Source organism: Ursus americanus, chromosome 6 (genome assembly GCF_024610735.1).
Source record: "Ursus americanus isolate L20-20 chromosome 6, mUrsAme1.1.p, whole genome shotgun sequence".
Taxonomy (NCBI): domain Eukaryota; kingdom Metazoa; phylum Chordata; class Mammalia; order Carnivora; family Ursidae; genus Ursus; species Ursus americanus.
Window position 1 is genome coordinate 76,992,877 of NC_142132.1, and position 20,979 is coordinate 77,013,855.

Sequence of the window (20,979 nt, forward strand, 5' to 3'; positions counted from 1 at the left end):
TAATAAATCCATCAGAAGTTCCATCAGAAACTGATGGATGATGATGATGATGATTATTATTATTATATTATCAGTTGAGAAGACACTTCAAAGAGAGAGAAGCCAGGATTCTAGAGTACACAATGACCCTTTGGTTCAGAGAAAGGAGTGGCTCAGGGAAAGTCATGTTCCCTGAGAGCAGGTGCTCAGGGGCGGCGGGTGGGGAACGGCAGAGTGACGCTGGCTGGCGTGCGTGCTGGAGGCTGCAGCAGGCTCATGAGCCGTTGCTACATTTCAGAAATTCTGTGAGTTAGACGCTATACCACCAACTGCTGGAAATCGGTTGTGGCATAGGTATTTAATCCACAAAAATCACTATGTTCAAGACTAAACATTGGTGGAGGCAGAGACTGGAGGAATCCGAAAGTCAAGTTAACAGTAGTGGATTTTGTCAGCAATGGGAAACCACTAATCTGATCCATATTGGTTCTTCATTAAAACAAACCTGACTGCATTATAGAGGCTCACAGAGGAAGAGAAGGGGACGGAGGAACATTAGCAGGTTACTACAACAAAGGGAAATAGGAGGAGGACAAGGAAGATGTCAGGCACACCAAAGAAACAAATTAACCCATTAGGAAACTGATCTGATGAACTCGGCTCAGGATGGAAGAGGGGATGTGTTCAATTGTAAACATGTGTGTTTTAGGCACTACGCTCTGCCCACAGGTATGTAGCTAAATGGGAATTCGGGCATTCAGCAGTGAGAACCCAGTTAGAGGCAATAAGAGCCCACTGAGGAATCATCTGCTAAGAATGATAGTTTAAGGAATTGGACTAGATTGAGGAAGAAGGAGAAATTCCTTGGGGGGATGATTAAATAGAAGGTGAGGGGACGAGGGGGAGCCAGGAGAGCAGAGTGTATTCATTAAGTTATTAAGTAATGATTTATCTGACAACAGAGGAGGAAGACGATCTCTTTAACAAAGAAACTTGCTCCTGACCATCGTTGGAAGTCTGGTGTCAGGGGACTTGGGGAAGCACTAGAAACAGCAGCCATCAATCAATTCACATCATGCCACTTGATTTGGGGAAGTTTAAAACCTTACTTCCTAACAATGCAAACACTGCTATTTACAAAAGCCCCATAAGGAGGAGAGTTAAGACACTGACTGTCAAAACGCATTGCCTTAGGACAAAAACCACTGCAAATATTCGTGGACTCTGTTTTTGAACTCGGCAGTAGATTGGTTGGGGAGGTATAAGAAAGAACACAGCGAAACACCAATTATCTTGGTTGTTCAGGGAAGAAGCCTTTCATTTTGCTTTGATTTTCTTTGTAGGGTAACTGAGAAATCCACACTTTTTCCTTTAGTTCCTTAGTATTGAAAATGTTTTTAAACCATCTAGGATGTTTTCAGAGCAACTAGTACGATTTACCATTACACTGTAACTTACAAAGCCCCAGGCTGTAGTGTTCTGATCAACGGCTGTGTATTTGATTCAATAGTAATGTGATTTACATGGAATTCATACACAACACATATCTTTACTAAATACACGTTTTTCTTCTTTCTCTTTGCTGTTGTGAAAAAGGTTAGGCTATATAAATATGCACATGATTTTGTTGTTTCAAGTAGAAATTCTCATTTCATCTTTTACCATCCCTTAGAACATAGTTCAAGGTCAGCATATGATGGTAAGCCAGAGGAGCTAAATGATAAGATCTTTGAGTTGAAGGGCTGTATTTTTCCTTTAATCTCCTGTGCTTAGGTTTGTTTGTTTCTGGCACTTTCCATTTTCCCTACATAGGAGTTTTGTCTAGAATGCTGATTGCTTTCTGGTTATAAAGCAGTCACAAAGTTCACAGAAACGTCTATTTAAAAAAAGAAAGAAAGAAAGCAATTATACACAATGCTTACAAATAGACCAAAAGTGATGATCAAAAAAATCTGGCCCATGATAAGCAATGCATTTCAAGTTACACTTACTGGGAACCCATGAAACACAGGGTCAAATGCACATAACCCAAAGTCAGGATTCCCAGTTGTAGCTGGAACTACAACCACGGGGAGACCGCCAGTCAGTGAAAAGGTGGCTCGGAAGGAACCCAGGCTTAAAAGGGGAAGCAAAGAGACAAACACAGGTGGGCACATAGCACCTGCTTTGCAAAGAACATGGCTGCAGACACACAGGGGGGCAGAAATAATCTTCTCAGTCACCTAGCAAGCATCAGCACTGGTGGTGTCGACTTTCATACACAAAGAAAGAGATTAAGAGAGGCACAATCACAATATGCCAATATCAAAGCCCAACACTTCCATGGGAGCTGGATACTCACAGCAAGTCCTATTCCAAGACTTAGTTTGAAAGCATTTGAAAAACAATCAGTCTATAAGACAAAAAGACCCAATACATATTATAAACACAAAGACAGCAATAAAATTATTCATTGGAAAAACAAACGCGGGAAATGCCCTAAGCACATTGAAATTAGAAAACAAATTTATCCAGTGTTCTAGCCTCACTTACTCAACAAAGCCCCTCCTTATAGGAACTCATCAGAACAGAGTCTAGTTTATCCCCAACAGAATGCTCACCTTCAGGTTCCTGTCCTAGGATTTTAACAGGTATTAATATAGGCCTTTGGGTTTTCTGGACCTTTAAGGAAGCTTGTTATTTATGCCAAAAGCCGGTATACATGTGACTAGTTGGGACCAAGAGAAATATTTAGGTGGAGTTTTGTGAAGAGGCAGTTCTCGAAAAGTGTTGCCACAAAGGGGAGAGTCGGGAAGGAAGACTGAGGGTGTGCCTCAAAATATAGCCCCTTAGCATACTGAATGTTTTAAACTTAAGGAATTTGAGGAAACAGCAAAAGCAGGAAGGTCACTCTGACCTCTCTCCTGCCCGTTTCCCCTGAAACAGGTCATATAACCCTCAGGTGAGGGATGCCCTTCTGATACCCAGAGGGAAGAAACATCCCATTCTCGGAAGACAAAGGGATCTGATGAGAACAAACAGGGTTTGCCAAGTTTTGCTCAATTTCCTACACTGAACTCTCCGACTTCTATTTCTCAATGATGGCCCACTCTTCATCAAAGCTAGCAAAAAATACTGAGATTTAATGGTTTCTTCTGGTCATTTCCTTATCAAGACCAAATCAAGTACTACATATTAAAGAAATACCTATGCTTTTTTTCTATTAATCTGTCTTCGTCAATTTGCCTTGCAGACCCAGCCAGGGCCCTAAGAGGGCCTAGGAAAACATGTTCTTCCCCTTCACTGTGAAGATCTGCCCCCTAGGATATAAGGGGCAGAGGAAGAAATGCCTCGCAGAATGCCAGTATTGGATATTGTCCATATTCTACAGACAAAGGAACGTAGACAGACTTCAAAGAAATAATATTTGTCTCTTCTTCTATTACCCGTCTCTCCTTGCCATAAACCGTGCTTTTTATCGTTTTTACACAGACATTAAGTTCTTCTGACCTGTAAGGCATTCCAAGCACAGGCCATGCTGCCCCCCACTAACGGCTCTCCATATTCCAGCATGGCGCCACCTGCCTCACAGCCCTATGGGAAGCCATGGCTGTCGATGTCTTCCCTGTTCTCTTCTCCTGGAAGGCGGGCTTCTCCTGACTTACTAATCAAAACCCATTCTTACAGGAGTCATTCTTATCTTTTCCAGAATGGCTGGGTTTTTCTAAAGTCTCACCTCCTACACGGATACACATTATTCTCCCTCCCATTTCTCTTCCACAAACATTCCTTAATTATTCACCAGGCACTGGAGCACATAGGGCCTGGGTATGCAATCATAAGCCAATCCCCAGACCTCAAGGAAATTCCTTTGTGCAGTCAAGATGAAGACACCAATGAAACTGTACTTTACATATTACTTGTGAATAAAATATAACTCATTTTCTGTGTTAACCTGGTCTCACTGTCTCAAGTTCTTAGAGGACAGAAATTGTAGACCTCAGTGACTTTTATGTGTTTTATCACTTCAAATTTTCTACCTGAAATGCATTCATCCTATACAGAATTTGTCTCAACATGTCAGAAAAGGGTACTGCATCCGGAATCCCCCTTCCTGCCACCAGCCCCACATTTTGCTGCTTGTTGATCTTCCAGTTCTTGGGCAGGGTCACCTCCCACCGGCCACCTAGGCTGGGCAGTCTCCTGGACCCCTCTGCTCTTTCTCTTCCCCATATTTGATTCATGCACCCCGTCCAGTTGATTTAAGTTCCTGTGTCTTTCCCAAATCCCATTCCCTTGGCCTAGAACCCTGTCCCTCGTGTTTCTCACAGCCAATCACACCTCTCCATTCCTCTTCCCTCGTTCACCCCTTCTGTACATTTTTTTAAACTAAATGCATGTACAACCATATCCCTTTCCTGCTTAAAATTAATGGCTGCCTATATACTTTTTAGATAAAACCCAAGTCTCTTACTTTTTAGATAAAACCCAAGGCTCTATCATGGGACAGAAGGTCTTTCAGTGCTAGTTCCCTGCTTCCCTCTCTAGGCTACTTGCACCCACCTACATGGCCTCAACCTTCACAAGTGTTGGAGTTCTTGAAACTGTTTAAACATTACACGTTCCACATCTCTATAGGTCTATTCCGTTCCTCTGCCTAGAGTGATTTCCTTCTCCCCTGTCCACATTTTGGTTGATTTAATGAATTAAAGACTGGGCACAAGGAACCAATCTTTCCTGGAAAAGACTTGGAATTCAACCTGTTCTCCATCCCGCAATGTTCTCTCTAGAATGGATAAAAACCTTCAATGAGCTCTGAAGCAATTGTCTGTCTCCCCACATAGACTGGGGTGTTGGAGGTAGGGTGGGCCTCAAGGGCAAAGAGTAGGTTTTATTCCATCTTTGCAATCTTCCTTCCTGGAACAAAGGATATTTTCAGCAATGAACAAATGCGAAAACTAAGTATTCAAACACTTGTTTGGCTGAACTGACAGCAAGTTTTTGGGAGAATAGGCAGAACCATATGAACTTTTATAGGTCTAAGAAGAAAAATATAAGCTTCACTTCATTGCAAAAGTGAAGAGGTTTTAAATTAATATGCCTCAGAGGCAGAAATAAACACATTACTGTACCAGTGATTTTTTCATTGGCAAATTGAAAAAAATGAAATCTTATTGTAATTAGTAAACCCCCAAATTATTAGTGGCATTTGATTTGTTTCTTTCAGGCTTTCTATCAATGATTGCTTTAATCCAATAGCAGGACCTTTAAGATATTCATCTTTCCTGTCTGATAATCACATTAATCTTCAAAATGATTATGTTTAGCAGTACTTCTTCTATTTCTTCCAGGAATCCTAAATGCTATTGACTCTTCCCCACCAGTTTTATTGAGATATAATTGACATAGAATATTGTGTAAATTTTTTTTATTTTTTAAGATTTAATTTTTAAGTAATCTCTAGACCCAACATGGAGCTTGAACACCTGAGATCAAGAATCGCATGCTCCACCCACTGAGACAGCCAGGCGTCTCAGAAAATTTAAAGCATATACAACATGTTGATTTGATACTCATATATTGTGAAATGATTACCACCATGGCCTTAGCTAAAACTTGTGTCTTACCGCATTATCCTTTCTTTTTGTAGTGAGGATATTTAAGTTTTACTATCCACAACTTTTACGTATATAACAATATTATTAACTGTAATTACTATGCTATACATTAGATTCCCAGAACAATTCATCTTATAGCTAGAAGTTTATTCCCTTTGACCATTATCTGTTTTCCCCCACCCCTAGCCCTGGTAACCAGCATTCTAGTCTCTATTTCTATGAGTTTGACAGTTTTAGATTCCACATGCAGGTGGTACCCTACTACTGTATTTGTCTTTCTCTAATTTAATTAGCACAATGTCCTCAAGGTTCATCTATGTGGTCACAAATGACAAAATGCCCTTCATACCCAAGGCTAAACAATATTCCATTGTGTGTATGTGTGTGTGAGTAGATACGTACACACACACACACACACACACACACCTTTTCTTCCTTTTACCCATTCATCCATTAATGGACACTTAGGTTGTTTCCATATCTTGGCTATGGTGAAAATGCTGCAATGAAAATGTAAGTACCTCGAGATCCTGTTTTAATTTCCTTTGTGTATATACTAAGAAGTGGGATTGCTAGGTAACACAGTAATATTGTTTTAATTTTTTGAAGAACCTCTATGATCTTTTCCTGAGAGGCTGTACCCGTCTACATTCCCACAAGCAGGGTACAAGCATTCCCTTTCTTCACATCTTCACCAATACTTGTTAGCTCTTGTCTTTTAGACGACAGGCATTCTAAATAGCTGTGAGGTGCTATCTCATTATAGTTTTGAGTTGCATTTCCCTAATGAGTGATGTTGAGCCCCTTTTTATGTACCTGCTGGCCATCTGGATGTCTTCTTTAGTAAAATGTTCAGATATTCTGCCCATTTTTTAATGGGATTGTTTGTGTGTTTTTGTTTTTTGGTTTTGTTGTTGTTTTGCTGCTGAGTTGTAGAAATTCTATATATTTTGGATATTAACCCCTTATCAGATATATACTTTGCAAATATTCTCTCCCATTCGGTAGGTTGCCTTTTCATTTTGTTGATGGTTTCCTTTGCCGTGCAGAAACTTTTTAGAGTACTCCCACTTGTTTATTTCTGCTTTTGTTGCCCACTATATACTTTTACTACATTCAAATATAGCAATAACATGTTAAAGGAAAGAGCAGAAAGAATGTACAAATGGAATTCAGGCAGAAATGCAAGGACTGGAAATCAGACATTTTCCCTCAGCACAAATCATACCAAGTCCATTCCTGAACACCTAGACCTGAGTTATAAGTGATAGATCATTAGAAGGCAAATAGAGGCATATTATTTCAAGTGCACCTTTAATGTCATTTAAAATATATGGATAAATCTGGTTGAGAGAATCTTTCAGAAATATTCTAACTGAAATTCCACACTTAGATTTTTCCCCCTCTTTAATACAAGGCAGATTCATGAATAGAAAGTTCAGAGGGAGTAAAAGGGAGGTGATATCAGTTCCTTAGCTCTTTTATTTTTCCTAGATAACAAAATGAAAATAGTTAATGCCTACAAGGAAATAATATACATAAGAAAAATATTCATTCCAAGAACAGCTTTGGTATGGACCCCATCATAAACTATAAAATTAGTAACATTCTCTGATTATGTACTTAGAGGAAACCATATAATGGTAACAAAATCATAATTAAGCATTTATCTTATTAAACTGCTATCACCATGAGCTTATTTACTAACTCTGAAAGCTATTTTTATCATATAAGGAGAGTCCTTAATGATAAGATTTTGAAAAAATACAAGTGTTTCATATGTAGAAATTCTCATTTATAAATTTTACTGAGAATGTAAAATCCTATAATTCATCAATGCAGCTGGTACACAATATAAACGCTCTGTCGTTAACAAAATTCAACTTTCATTTATGTTCCATAATTCTGCTGGCCCAATTCTGATTATCAAGAGCACAACTTAATTGATTTACAGCTTCACAGTGCTATGAAAAAGAATGACAAGACAGGAAAAATTCCTGTTGATGAACACTTAATATTGGAGATTTATGGAAAATAAATACCAAGGTGAAGTCAAGACACTTATTCCTAAGGCAGACATAAATGTATGGACAATATTTTATTCCAAAGTCTGTGCTCCATTCACTCTAAATGATGTAGAGATAAATATTTCATATAAAACATGGTGGTGCTAGAGAAATAAGCTTTCTGGCCAGGTATCAGCACGTCACGATATATTCAACCTACCATAAATATGCCCACTCTTCTAGTTTCATTTCAAGTTCCAGGGAAATTTAAATGAATGTACTTTGCTAAAAATACCTATCATTTTAGAATAGTGAAAAAGAATATTTTAACCTAGAATGTTCTTGAAAGGAATTGGAGACAAAATCCATTATCTTGCAATCACTACACAGAGGTCGGAAAATTAGCTGGCATGTGATATACTGTGTTGGGTATAATACAAGTCAGTACCTACTAAATTTTTTTTTAAGCTTTTATTTGAGAAAGAGGGAGAGAGCACATGAGTGGGGGAGGAGCAGAGGGAGAGGGACAAGCAGACTCCACACTGAGCACAGAGCCAACAGAAGGCTTGACCCCATGACTGAGCCAAAATCAAGAGTCAGACGCTTAGCTGACTGAGCCACCCAGGCACCCCAATACGTATTGAACTATTCTTTTAACATCAATGGCATATGCAGAATAGGGTAATATTTATCAGCACGTGGAGTAAATGAGTAAGTCTGTAGAGAGAGGAAACTGGTCCAGAACTCCAGTTACCCTGAAGGCCAAGGGAACCAGTAATTCTGTATTTTTCAAGCTTGTAACTATGAAGGCATTCCCTTGCAGAAAGCTCTGATATAAAAGGGGTGGAAAGTGTTTCATCTCCCATGGCAACTCAGGTCAATCAGTAGTGCTTTCCACTTCAAAACCGAATGTCCTGTGTTCCAAGGTGCCAGACAAACCAGGACAGCTGGTCACCCCACTGTAGGCGAAGGCTGGGAAGGACATGGACATTGCATCCAGGATGGGTGTAAAAGAAATGCCTTCGCTTTAGGGATGAACAAGGGACATGGAATTCATCTCCTTGAGAACCAGCTAAGTACTTTGCATGTGGAGGAGATACAAATAAAATTGTTCCTAAGTGGAGATACAAACAGAAAGAAGGACAGAGCTGCAGCAGACACAAAGGAATACAAAGCAAGCTAAAGAATAAAGGGAAGAAAATCAAAGAGGATTAAAATAGGGTTCAGGCAGGCTCACATATGAGAAATGCAAAGACAGACCATCAACAAGAGACATCTATTCTTCAGTGCAGCCAGGTGAATGCTATCAGGGTAGGGATCCCTTCGAGAGTTCTACCAGGAGCTCACGCTCACAAGACTGTGTGGTCCTAGGCCACCATACGCTGCTGCTTGGCAAGTGGTCCTCTAGGGGGAACCAAGGTACCAGGGCTAGATGTGCCTGATGTGCTATGAGGTGCACAGTTGGTTTCTAGTGCTCTATCTGGACACAGCAGGGAATGGTGGGAAAACACGGGGGCGGTATGCATCAGAGAAAGGCGGGAGAGTAAGAGATGGGGAGAAGAGGCTATGGAGTGGAACATCTTGGACCCCTGCCAATCACCCAGGAACCTGACTTTCAATATAGGGCTGGACACCTTGTATCAACAGTGAAAGGACAATATGAGTGGTATTTGATCAATGCTGTTGATGATATTCAAGCACTTACACAGACCAGACACCTTACTTTGGGATTTACATACATCTCATTTATTGCTCTAATTGGAATATAGAGATTACAGCTGAACTGCATGTGTTTGAATACAATGTTTCAAATGCATTATTCAAACTAGTTTCATAAACAACTCACAAACTAAGATTCCTCTCCCCTTTTTTTTTTTTTTAAGTAGAAAGTATCTTCTATGGCTTGTAATTCTATACCTAATTTGCTATATTTAAGACATTTGGGAAAAAGATTAGGGAGCTGTTACAAGGCATGGGTCTGACCAGTTGTCATTACCTGTTCCAAAATGGAAACATGCAGACATGCTGATTCACTTATGTCTGTTAATTAAGCAAACAAAGCATTAAAAGAAACCGATGCAATGGAGGTAGGAACTTCTAAGGGGGGAAAATTCTACGAAGTATGAAAATGGTTGCAACTTCCATGATGAGACACATACACCTACTGGTAGTGCTGAGAAAGTCATTGTGCTGGTAAAGAGGTTGCAACCAGTGAAATTCTGTGACACCTCTGAACCAGTTAGAGACCAAACTCACTCCACCCGTGGGGACCACTGCTGTCATGCACCTGAATTCTGCTTTTCCATGGTACCGTCTCCTTCCATAAGACGGTTAGAAAGCAGTCTTTGTCGAAGCATGTGAGCTCAGCAACCAGACCAACTGGATTTCCATGCTTGCTCCTCAAGGCTATCACTATGTGGCATTGGATTCCCAAAGCCTAAGCTGCCACCAGTCTCCCTTTTCTCACCTACGGAATGGGTCTACTCATATCTTTCTCGCTCATACAATCGTCATGAAAGTATTTGTAAAAGTGCTTAGTTCATTCGCTAAACACGTAGGGAGTGCTCGACATGCCGAAGAAACAAATGAATGGACTCCTGTCCTGAAGAGGTTCACTTCCTTTTTAACAATTGTTGTATCCATCACTTTGGTTCTTTAGAATTTACCCTTGCTTTCTTTTCAGCTACCAAGTTCAACCAAAATTCAGACCCTACCCCAGCTGCTTTTTCCCTTGCAGCCTTTCTATTATCTTGCCTCCTCTGGCTTTTGCCCTTGTTATCAGATCAGTCCATCCCTGCTTGTAATCTCTGAAATGGGTCCCTTGACCAAGGTCAACAGAGTCCTTATTTCTATTAAAAATAACTCCACAAGTACGAGCTCCTTCGGCCAACTTTCACCTCCAGGACAGGGTTGTAATTGGCATCTCAGGACAAGATGGTGAGAAGCAGAGGATATAGCTGGTTGTAACCATAGCTGGCGTTCACCAAATGCTGTGGGCTCTTGGTGTTCTAGGCAAACTGTTGTGTTATACTTCCCCGCCTTGTTTCCAAACTACCTATGGCTGTGTGACTTGTTTTGGCCAATAAAATGCAGATAAAAATAACATTTGTCAGCGCTGGGCAGAAGTTTCCAGAAAAGTTAATGATTTACCATGCTCTTTTTTTGGCTAATGCCTCCAGCAAGATTACAGATGATAATTGCTCTTTCAGCCTGGACTCCAGCTTGAGAACAACAGGGAACGAAGATCCACATGGATACATAGCTTGAATTAGAAATAGCTGGTTTTACTTTAAGCTTAAGCTCTGTGGGTTGTCCCCCCACCCCAGCATAACTTCATCCATCTTGATTGATTTAAAAGTATGGTGATTAAGAGCGCACTTGTTCAAACCCCAGCTCTACTTCTTATAATATGTACAATTTAAGGGTACTTAACTTGCTCTGGTTTTAGATCTAACTCAGGGTTATTGTTTTTCCTAGGTCTGCTTCAACTTTCTTGTCACAGTAAAACAGAGCTACTAGAATCTAATTCATTGGCTGTAAGGAACAAAATGTATTATATGTAACATACATATAACCATGACTAATACACAATATATGCTATCTGCTGGGGCCCCATCAAAACCAAAACCAGAACACCCCTGATCTTAAGGACCTTAAAATGTGCTGGGAGAAATAAAGCATATAGAAAAATAACCATAACTCTTAAGTATAGAAAGGGAAATTCAAGCAAAATGGTGTGGAATTTTAGAGATGAGAAATCATTCCCTGTGTGGAACCAGAATGTAGAGGGAGGGACGTGGCAGGGGATTTTCACTGGACATTGAAAAATGAAGAAGGTTGAAAAGGTAAAGATCAAAAGGACCAGGGGGGAGGAGGAGGGGAGAACATTTCAGATGATGAAGGCATTATGCTGTAATTACCATGTTTATTTGAGTAGGGTATTAATCTGGCCGTATGATCTTCAGAACTCTGTCCATATGGCTGGAGTTCACTTCTGACTTGGGAAAGACCAGGTCAAGGGCTGTATCTAATTTTTTTTTTAAGTATATCATCTCTTAATATAGTGAAACATATAAAGGGGTACTTAATATATGTTCTGCTGGAGACTGCAAACAAAGATCTCTTACTCTCTTGACATGGGGGTGGGGGGAAGATCTCTTTTTGAAATAAAGCCCAAAGGAGCCACGGGACGTTTTCAGTATCTCCCTGAGTTTAATTCCTTAGTACTTTGCCCTGTTTCTACACAGGAGTGGTTGATAGAATTTCCATAATTCTGTGTAGGATCTGGGTTTTTGAAAAGAGCCTATTTCAGAGCCTCTGAACATCTGTGTCAACACACATGTTTGAGCACCAATTTGAAGGGAATCAAATTTATGGATTTAAGCCAAACCCCGGTCAGTATGCAAATCTCCAATTCAACACCTAACATCAGGGATATTTCCTTTTTAGGGTCCTCCTTATTTTCTCATAGAAGCGGGAGCTTTTGTTCTAGCAAAGAAACCACATCGGAAAAAGGGGGGAGAAAAAACATAGTGTCAGGAATACCTGTGGGTAACTGCTCCATGGGAAGTGAGGAGAGAAGCCACGGGGATATTAAAAGCAGAGGAAGGTGACCGGAAAAACCACCACTGGCCTATTGATTTATAATAGGCAAACTAATCCATTTACATCCTTGATTCTGTAAAAAACATGTTTAAAATAAGAAGTTGTGGTCCATATATACAATGGAATATTACTCAGCTATCAGAAAGAACGAGTTCTCAACATTTGCTGCAACATGGACGGGACTGGAGGAGATAATGCTAAGTGAAATAAATCAAGCAGAGAAAGACAATTATCATATGATTTCTCTCATCTATGGAACATAAGAACTAGGAAGATCGGTAGGGGAAGAAAGGGATAAAGAAGGGGGTGAGAGTAATCAGAAGGGGGAATGAAACATGAGAGACTATGGACTCTGAGAAACAAACTGAGGGCTTCAGAGGGGAGGGGGGTGGGGGAATGGGATAGGCTGGTGATGGGTAGTAAGGAGGGCACGTACTGCATGGTGCAATGGGTGTTACACGCAACTAATGACTCATCGAACTTTGCATCAGAAACCAGGGATGTACTGTATGGTGACTAACATAATATAATAAAAAAAACATTTAAAAAAAATATGATGAGAAAGGCCTTTAAGCACAGAGGTTTGAAGGTGCTTTTATTAGATTAAAAAAAAATGCAAGTTCTTGGCGGTCAGGATCTCGTCTTTCCTCCATCATCCCTGACATCACAGCTGGAATTCGGCAGGTATGCAATAAATGTTAACAATCAAACAGGTGCTCAGACCCACAAGTGTATGGACACACTACGTTCATCACTTAAAATATGATGCTTGTAGATGTAAAGTATGACAAAGAGGTTGATTTTTTTTTTTAACAGACTTGAAAAATCTGTGCACCAATGGCTAAGGATTCAAGGATGCTCAAATCAAATCACATTTATATCTGTGGCTCAGGTTTTAAGAGAATCTTGAACTTTACTCAGGCAATGACTGCTGGGATAAAAACACACACACGCACATTTTTCTCTGCATATTTGGTTTTGGCTGCATATGTATTTTCCTTTTACATCATTAAATTGGAATATTCCTACCTTCAGTCTGGATTTCCCCACTTTCAAACACACATAGGCTTCTCATGGGCTCTGACCCGTGTTCAAAACAACACAGGGAAGCAAAGTGACAGCATCCATAATTTATTTCTTCTACCTGGGCACTAGGAGTTCCCCGCTTAGCATGTTCTCCTGGTCCTGGGTGTGGGGGACAGTGCTTATGTTGATTTCCTCTCCATCGGCTTCATAAACACCCCGGTGCCCTGTGCCCAGAAGGCAGGGACATTTTGCTACATTTAAAGAGAAGCAAAAGCACAGAGAAGAAAAAGCTTCCAAAACCTGGCTCTGAAGAGAAAGGGTCTGAGGGCAGCTTTAAATCTTCTAAGGAGCAGTTTATTTCCCTCCAGCTGATTGCCCTGGAATGAACTAAAATCAAGAAATACACAAACACAACCAGAATCGATGAGTTTTTCTCCTCTCCGTCCCCAGCTGCGGTTCACTCGGCAGGAAAAAGAAAGTCACAGGGAAAGGTTCTGAATCTCGTTCGCCCACACACATGGCCCCTTCCTGGTGGGCAGTCTGGCCAACCCGCTGGCCCCTCCATCGGCACTCGCTGAAACCCCAAAGGGGAGAGTCTGACATCCTCGAAGTTCCCTTCTAATGCAGAGGTCTCAAGTGAGAGGACAGATGAACGGTGAACATTATCACTACCGTGAGTGGCTCCCAAGTGAGGGGCGTCACTGACAGCATCACACAGTGGGGTTCTCTCTCCCCGCCCACCAATGCTATCCCGCCAGAGCAAAGGCAGCTCTGGGTTACAGCACCCTCAGACCAGTCTAGTTCTTCCGTCTCGCTGGGACACTGAAGAAAGGAGCATCCAGAGATGCACACGGACTTCGTGCCTCCCATGAAATCATCAACGACAACTTGCAAATTAAGGGAACGTGCCATCCAAAAGGGCTGGGCTATGTCAGGACCTTGAGCACCAACACTGCGGCAGCAGTGAAGGCTGGCAGAACACTTCCTACGTTTCAAGGACTGTCCCAAGCCCCCCACGGGTAATATTTCATTAAAGTATCATGACAACCTTATCAAGTGAGTTCTGTTTTTTTTTTTCTTTTTTTTTTTTTTAAGATTTTATTTATTTATTTGACAGAGACAGCCAGCGAGAGAGGGAACACAAGCAGGGGGAGTGGGAGAGGAAGAAGCAGGCTCATAGCGGAGGAGCCTGATGTGGGACTCGATCCCAGAACGCTGGGATCACGCCCTGAGCTGAAGGCAGATACTTAACTGCTGTGCCACCCAGGCGCCCCCAAGTGGGTTCTGTTTTAATGGCCACCTTCCAAAAAGGGAAGCTGGGGTGAACGTGTTTTAATTGCACAAGCGATGTTCTCACAACTAGTGAGAATGACACCTATTTACCCTGTGACTTCCAAGACGTCCACCTCTCTGCCGAGTTCGTCCCTGGCAGAGCAGAATTCTAAGCTGGCAGGCCCCAAATGTAACCACAAGGATCCTCACAAGGGACCGGCAAGAAGTCAATGAGGGGGGCAGGTGGTGCCATCCCACAGAAGCAGACATCTGAGAGACGCAAGCAGGAGTCACCTTCTGTTGGCAGCATCTAGAAGCCAGGAGAGGCAAGGAATGAACTCTCCCGTGGAGCCTCCAGAGGGAACCAGCCCTTGTTTAGCACCTTCAGACTCATTTTGGACTTTTCCTCATTGAAACTTGAAGAGAATAAATTCACGTTGTTTCAAGCCCCTGAATTTGTGGTAATCTGTTATAGCAGCAATAAGAACCTATGAACCTGCATTTTTTTTTTTTTTTGCCTTGAAATCCAATAAAGGTCTTGTTCCCCCCCCCTCACCCGGGACACCTGGGTGACCGGAATTCACCTTGCTAATGTTCTATACAGCGAAGTTTTCTAAGTAGTAGCAGTAAAAGTCCTCCATCTCAGGCAAACAGGGACAGCTGGTCACCTTATTTCTGAGTGAAAGCATCATAACTGGAAAGGACAAAGAGGTCCTTAAAGTAGGAGAAAATTCTTCACTGCTTGACGTTTAGAAGCAAAATGAATTCCAGGACTGCAGAAAGACTCACCTGAACTGAAAGGATGGACAGGCTGGAAACAAAAGTAACTGTGTTCTTCACGAGCGGATCGCAGTTAGCACGGCCCACGTGCAATTCCAGAAGACGCCTGCCCTCCGTCAAACCTAGCCACTGAAACTATGCGGCTACCTCCTTATCAAACTCAATGTTAGGGTGTCCTGGGCGAAGATGTGTTCTTCTCTCTGGCCCCACTACCATCAGGAACATCTCCAACCATCTGAGACCGGAAAATCGGATGGAACCCATTTGCTCAGAGCCATACCAGCTGAGTGACAGGGGACAGGTCAGAACTCAGTCAACGCTTGTCTGAGACTCTAATTGATACCCAAAGATGGATAATGTCACAGAAGCCTTTGAAAGGTGTCCAATGATTACCATTTCTGTTAGTCTGATAACCAAAGAAATAATACCCTACTAATAGGTACAGGAATAATAACTCCTCACAACATTTTGCAGAATGATTAGCTCACATTGGCAAATTGCATTATTTAAGAAAAGTATTATGGCTTTAGCTGCTTTTATTTAACACCTGCCTTACAGTAATCTAAATTTCTCAGGTGCAGTGATGTCCCCTCCTCCGTTTCAGTTCTATCACATGGGAAAGTCACATATGTGCACTCCGCTAATCGCTGCTGGGTGCAAACCAGTCCTTCACTCAGTATATTTCTTTGTCCATTTTTTGTGCATTTATATTTACTTCCTTAATTATAAGCACCCATTGTACCAAAATGTTGCAAAACATGAGAATTTAATGGGGAAAAAATTTGTTTCCTCCTCTACCACCCCAGTGATGCTTCCTTCAGTCTGTTGTGATCCCCCTTGACTTCTCTGTAAGCATACACAAACCATCTCGTGCTTGTATAGCTGTGAGGTTTTCCTTAGATGAGTTTTGACAACTTGGTTTTCATTTTTTCCCCACTTAATTGAAACAGGGTGGTCTTTTTATTTTAGCACAGAGAGGTCTGTCTTGTGATTTCTTAAAAGAAAATTTTGAGAAAGAGAGAGAGAGAAAGAGAGAATGAGAGAACACAAGCAGGGGGAGGGGCAGGGGAGAGTGAAGCTGACTCCCTGCTGAGCAGGGAGCCCGAGGACGATGACATGGGGCTTGATCCCAGGACCCCAAGATCATGACCTGAGCCGAAACCAAGAGTCAGACACTCAACCAACTGAGCCACCCAGGCACCCCTGTCTTGTGATTTTTAATTGTTTTTTTCCACAACATATAATTGATTTTTACCATTCTCTTATTAATTGAAATAGCACTTATTTCCAATTTATTGCTAACTCAATACACCCTCCAAGGTACCTATCCTACGAGATGTGCGTCCCTCTGCCCTGGGTGGGGAGACAGTCACTGTCCCTCCTACCATTAAACAGAGTATTGACGGAGTCAGATGTTCTTCGCCAACCTGGCTTCCCAACGGGCTAGTTCTACTCGAGTCGTTTTATTTTTGTTTTTGTTTTCAAAAATCCCAGTGGGCCCAATGAAACAGTATTAAAGTAGTCTACCTTCCCAAAAGTGCCTGGCACACAGGGAGAGGCCAATAAATACCTGTTGACCTACTGACCGAACCACTATAATCATGTCAATTTCAAGTTCAATTTCCTGTCTTTTGCTCCCCAAACTTCAGTTACAGTAACATACCCGCCACTGTTCTGTACAGGAGTCCGAGGCGTTGACATCGGACTTCTGAAATACCACACACGGCAGAATATAATACAACAACTGCTGGGGTTTTTTGAAAGGAAAACAATTTTGCAAGTCTGCAGTTTACTACTCGCTTGTTGAACAATAAAAACATAAACTTGGAAAAAGGGACAAATGCTTAAGACAGCAAACGTACACACATCCCCAAAATGACAATAAAAGACCAGTATATGATGAGATTGCCAGCTGTGGAAGAGGGTTTAGTACAGCGGAGGCCGCTCCTCTCCCGAGGCAGCCTTTCCTTGAGGCTTTTATGATGCCCCCGTCACGCATCTGGCAACGAATCTATGTGACGCCTGCCTGCGGAGCACAGATAGAATATAGCAAGTCCCAGGAAACAGCGTCTAGTTATTCAGTATTTTGAAAAGTTATCATCTTCTTGACAAACATGCTGAAGTCACTACTGCTCAAATTCACAAAGCCTCTGCCGTCTGCTAAAGGTCTGTCGTTCTAAGGAAAAATCTTCTGTGACATTGAGGTCTACGAGGTGCTAATCCACAGTCACAGGTGGGGTGCAATACACTTCCCCAGTCCTGCTACGCACAGAAAGAGCATTTGCTCTTTCCCTGCCGTTCGGTCCTTCTGCAGGTGTTTTAGTTCATGCAAACATACTCCCAAAGCCTAACTACACGGTAGATGTCCAAAGCCAGTTTCCCTTTCGGGGCTTGGATGATTCTTTGTAATTTTCTTTTTTGAGGTGTAGGTCCTCAAGAGATATTTATTTACCAACCCTTGTGTGCAGCTTAGAATAGTCCCTGGCGCACAGAAGGTACTCAAGAAATTATTACTAAAACAGGAAGGCCAGGACTGTGTGGAGATGCACTAGTGATCAGAACATTTGACTGGTTCTGTCTCTGTCTGAATCAGCAGGATTTGAAACAAGATACGGAATACCTGGAGTCCCTCATTGCAAACACCCTTTATAAAATGTGTAAATAGAACAGCATTTGTGTGTGCACACGTGCACCAATTTAAGGGAGTTCAGTGTGAAGACGGAAGGTTAGACTATCTCTAAGTTTCCTCCTCGCTGCAAAATCCTTGAGTTGGAAAGAGAATATCTCAGGTCTTGGAGGAACTGATAAAACTGTAAACTACTTTTGTGACAACTGATCTAGGGAAAACAACTTTTTGTTTTAACACAAAATGCACTTAAAATATCCTAAGGACACATAAAAATCTAAATTACTGAAATTCACAAACATGTGCCAAAGAAGGTTGCTGATGATATTCGCGGATTGATGTAATTGTTCCTACTTCCCTCAGAACTTAGACCGTTTTTTTAAATATTTGTGACGTATCTATACACCTTCCTCTGTGTGCTCCCGTGTATAGAAGAAACCACAAGGAATAATACTAAGGACAGGCTTTCCCAGTCAAACTTGAATTTCACTTTTGTTTCGGGGGCTCACCACCTACACGAGCTCCAGTGGCTGCCTGACAGAGCCTCCGTTCCTGCTCAGCTAAAATGCAGGCATCACGGGCGGCCACCTGGGGCTGTTGTGGTGCAGAAACCAGCTGCCTGCAAAGTGATAAACTATGCACCCCCAACTACTTTGCATTATTCAACTCAAAGAATCCTATCCGTGTGTGTGTGTGTGTGTGTGTGTGTGTGTGTATACACAGACATACATATATGACAAACATGCTAAAGCTTTTATATTTGTTTTATATTTTATTTTTACATTATAAATTTTTTATAAGTGTATATTTTATATATTTTTAATTTTATATATATTATATAGATAAACTTAGATCTGCCTACTATAATTTTTCCCAATGTTTAAAAATAATAACTAACATATCAATATGGTTGCCTAGGGGCTCCTGGGTGGCTCGGTCGGTTAAGCATCTGAGGTTAAGAGCCTTCGGCTCAGGTCATGATCTCAGGGTCCTGGGATCGAGTGCCGCTTCGGGCTCCCTGCTCAGCTGGGAGTCTGCTTCTCCCTCTGCTTCTTCCCCTTCTCCCCTACTCACGTTCTCTCTCTCTCTCTGTGACTCTCAAATAAATAAAATCTTTCAAAAATATGCATGGTTGCCTGAATCAAGGCTGATAGGTATTGGAATATATGCCTGAGCCTTGCCATCCCTTGGCCACAGCAGACATCACTAACTGATCACGGCAGTCTGTAATGCTGAGACCACAAAAGAATCCTCAAGACAGCACTCCTGGTGGCCCCCTTCATCCACTGAACTAGTTCTTACCATGCAATTCATTTGTCAATAATTGCAAGTAGGTAGACAAAGCATTATCAAGACTGCAATTCAGTGGCTAAATGTTCAGAAGGGCTTTGCAAAACTGAGAAGACATCTCAGAGAGTACCTTGTAAATACCTATGCCAACCTCATCTTGCTTATACAGCTTAAGAAAGCCCACACGCCTCAAGAAAAAACAACAACAACAAACCACTTCCTACTCAGCTCCTATGCTTCATATGCAAGTTGGAATAAACACTCGGGCCATCTCATATTGAAAATTGTAGATAATTCTCATTTTACACAAGCCTGAGGATTATGTCTCCTCATAGTATTTATTCTTATTGCACCAGAGTCGTTTTAGGGGCTTAGTCACATAACCTAAGCCTTGGTTTCATTTTTAGTTAAAATATCACCTCCTGAGGCTTGTCCATTTTTTTCTATCAATTGACCTACTAAGCATTGTTTGAAGAACTGAGATTCAAACAGGGAGCAAATGTCAAGCCAAACACCTGTCTTGATGAAGCTCCCAGACCCAACATGGCCATGTCTCCATGTGAACCATCCATCACTGGGCCAAGTCAGGGAAATGGCATAAAACTCAGCTGGGTTGTGACACACATTGAAAACCCTTACACTCTCCTGCTGGACAGCCGGACAGCCTGCTGTCGTGACCCTAAGTCACCTTTCAGAGGAACACACTTTCCCTTGAGGAATTGACACAGCTGAAAACCCTTCCTGGACACCTAGGTTCCTGTTTTCAAAAAGTGCAGCCTACCTAGGATTGAACCATTTTTGCCTCTGTATAAGCCATCTCTTCCCCTCAGTATCAAGGAGAAACGTCCTTACCACCATCCCCACCGGTCCGTTCCTGCAGGCCGCAGCCCCAGGAGCCTCTGCTTTCCACCCACGGCAGGCTCCAGGGCTGTTTCTGGCGGCTTCCGTTGAACATGTGTGTGTGAGAGAGAGTGTCCGAAGGAGATAGGCACACCACAACAGTCTTCAGGAACCCCAGAAACAACCCCGCCCTCTCCTCCAAAATGTCTGTGCCGTCAACTGCAAGAGCTCCACGATTTGAGTCACAAAGAAGTCGATGTGGTTGTCCCTTCCACCTCATATGTGATTTGGGGCAGGGCTCAATGATTAAGTGTCATGTAACAGGTGGTTGTACCAGTGCACGAACCACTGTTGAAGCAAGTCCAATGATGAAGTCCACCAGTAGGTTTCCTCGGCCAGTACAGTGGGATCACTGCCGGCCACCTGCTGTCCGGCTGCCGTAGCTTCTTCAAACATCAACACAAACAAGGTCATTCCCTACTCATCAGGGCGCATTCTCCTTATCTCCGCACCCCTCCATCTCCCTTACCTCACCCTCGAGTTCACACATCTTGGTGTCTGCAGAGTGAAATCTAATCTGTCAGTGCCTCTGTTCACATCCTGGAAACTCTAGAAAAAGGTCCCAGTTCATAGTTGTTAATTCACTTGGAATTTACTTCACTAAAGTCACTTTTCCTCATCAATCAGGTCAAAAGAGATTATTGTTCAACCTAGTGAGGGATGAGAGAGGTTGGAGTCAACAAAAGAAAACTCCATTCCTGGTTATTATATATTAAGAATGATGTCACCTAACCAAGGTATGCCTTCGACAGTACAGTTACATAAGCAAATCATTTAATACACATTTAGCTACAAAGGATCTTCAGGGATTCAGTCAGTAATAATTTCTAATCACCTGTGTTCAGTAGTTGTTTGTTTGTTTGTTTGTTTTTTTTCTAATTTGCTTTTTGTTTCCTTC

At 41.9% G+C, this 20,979-nt stretch overlaps 1 protein-coding gene across 3 annotated transcripts in view; it reads right to left on the reverse strand.

The window, feature by feature from the left end:
• PRKG1 (protein kinase cGMP-dependent 1) overlaps window positions 1-20,979 on the reverse strand; it is a 1,185,335-nt gene that overhangs the window by 374,048 nt on the left and 790,308 nt on the right. Inside the window, exon 1 of one of the 3 annotated variants that reach the window (XM_045802400.2) lies at window positions 20,034-20,205. The exons of the other annotated variants lie outside the window; for them this stretch is intronic. The gene's annotated coding sequence lies outside the window, so the exon portion shown is untranslated. Of the gene's footprint in view, window positions 1-20,033; window positions 20,206-20,979 lie in introns of those variants that run through there. 3 annotated transcript variants of the gene reach the window in all.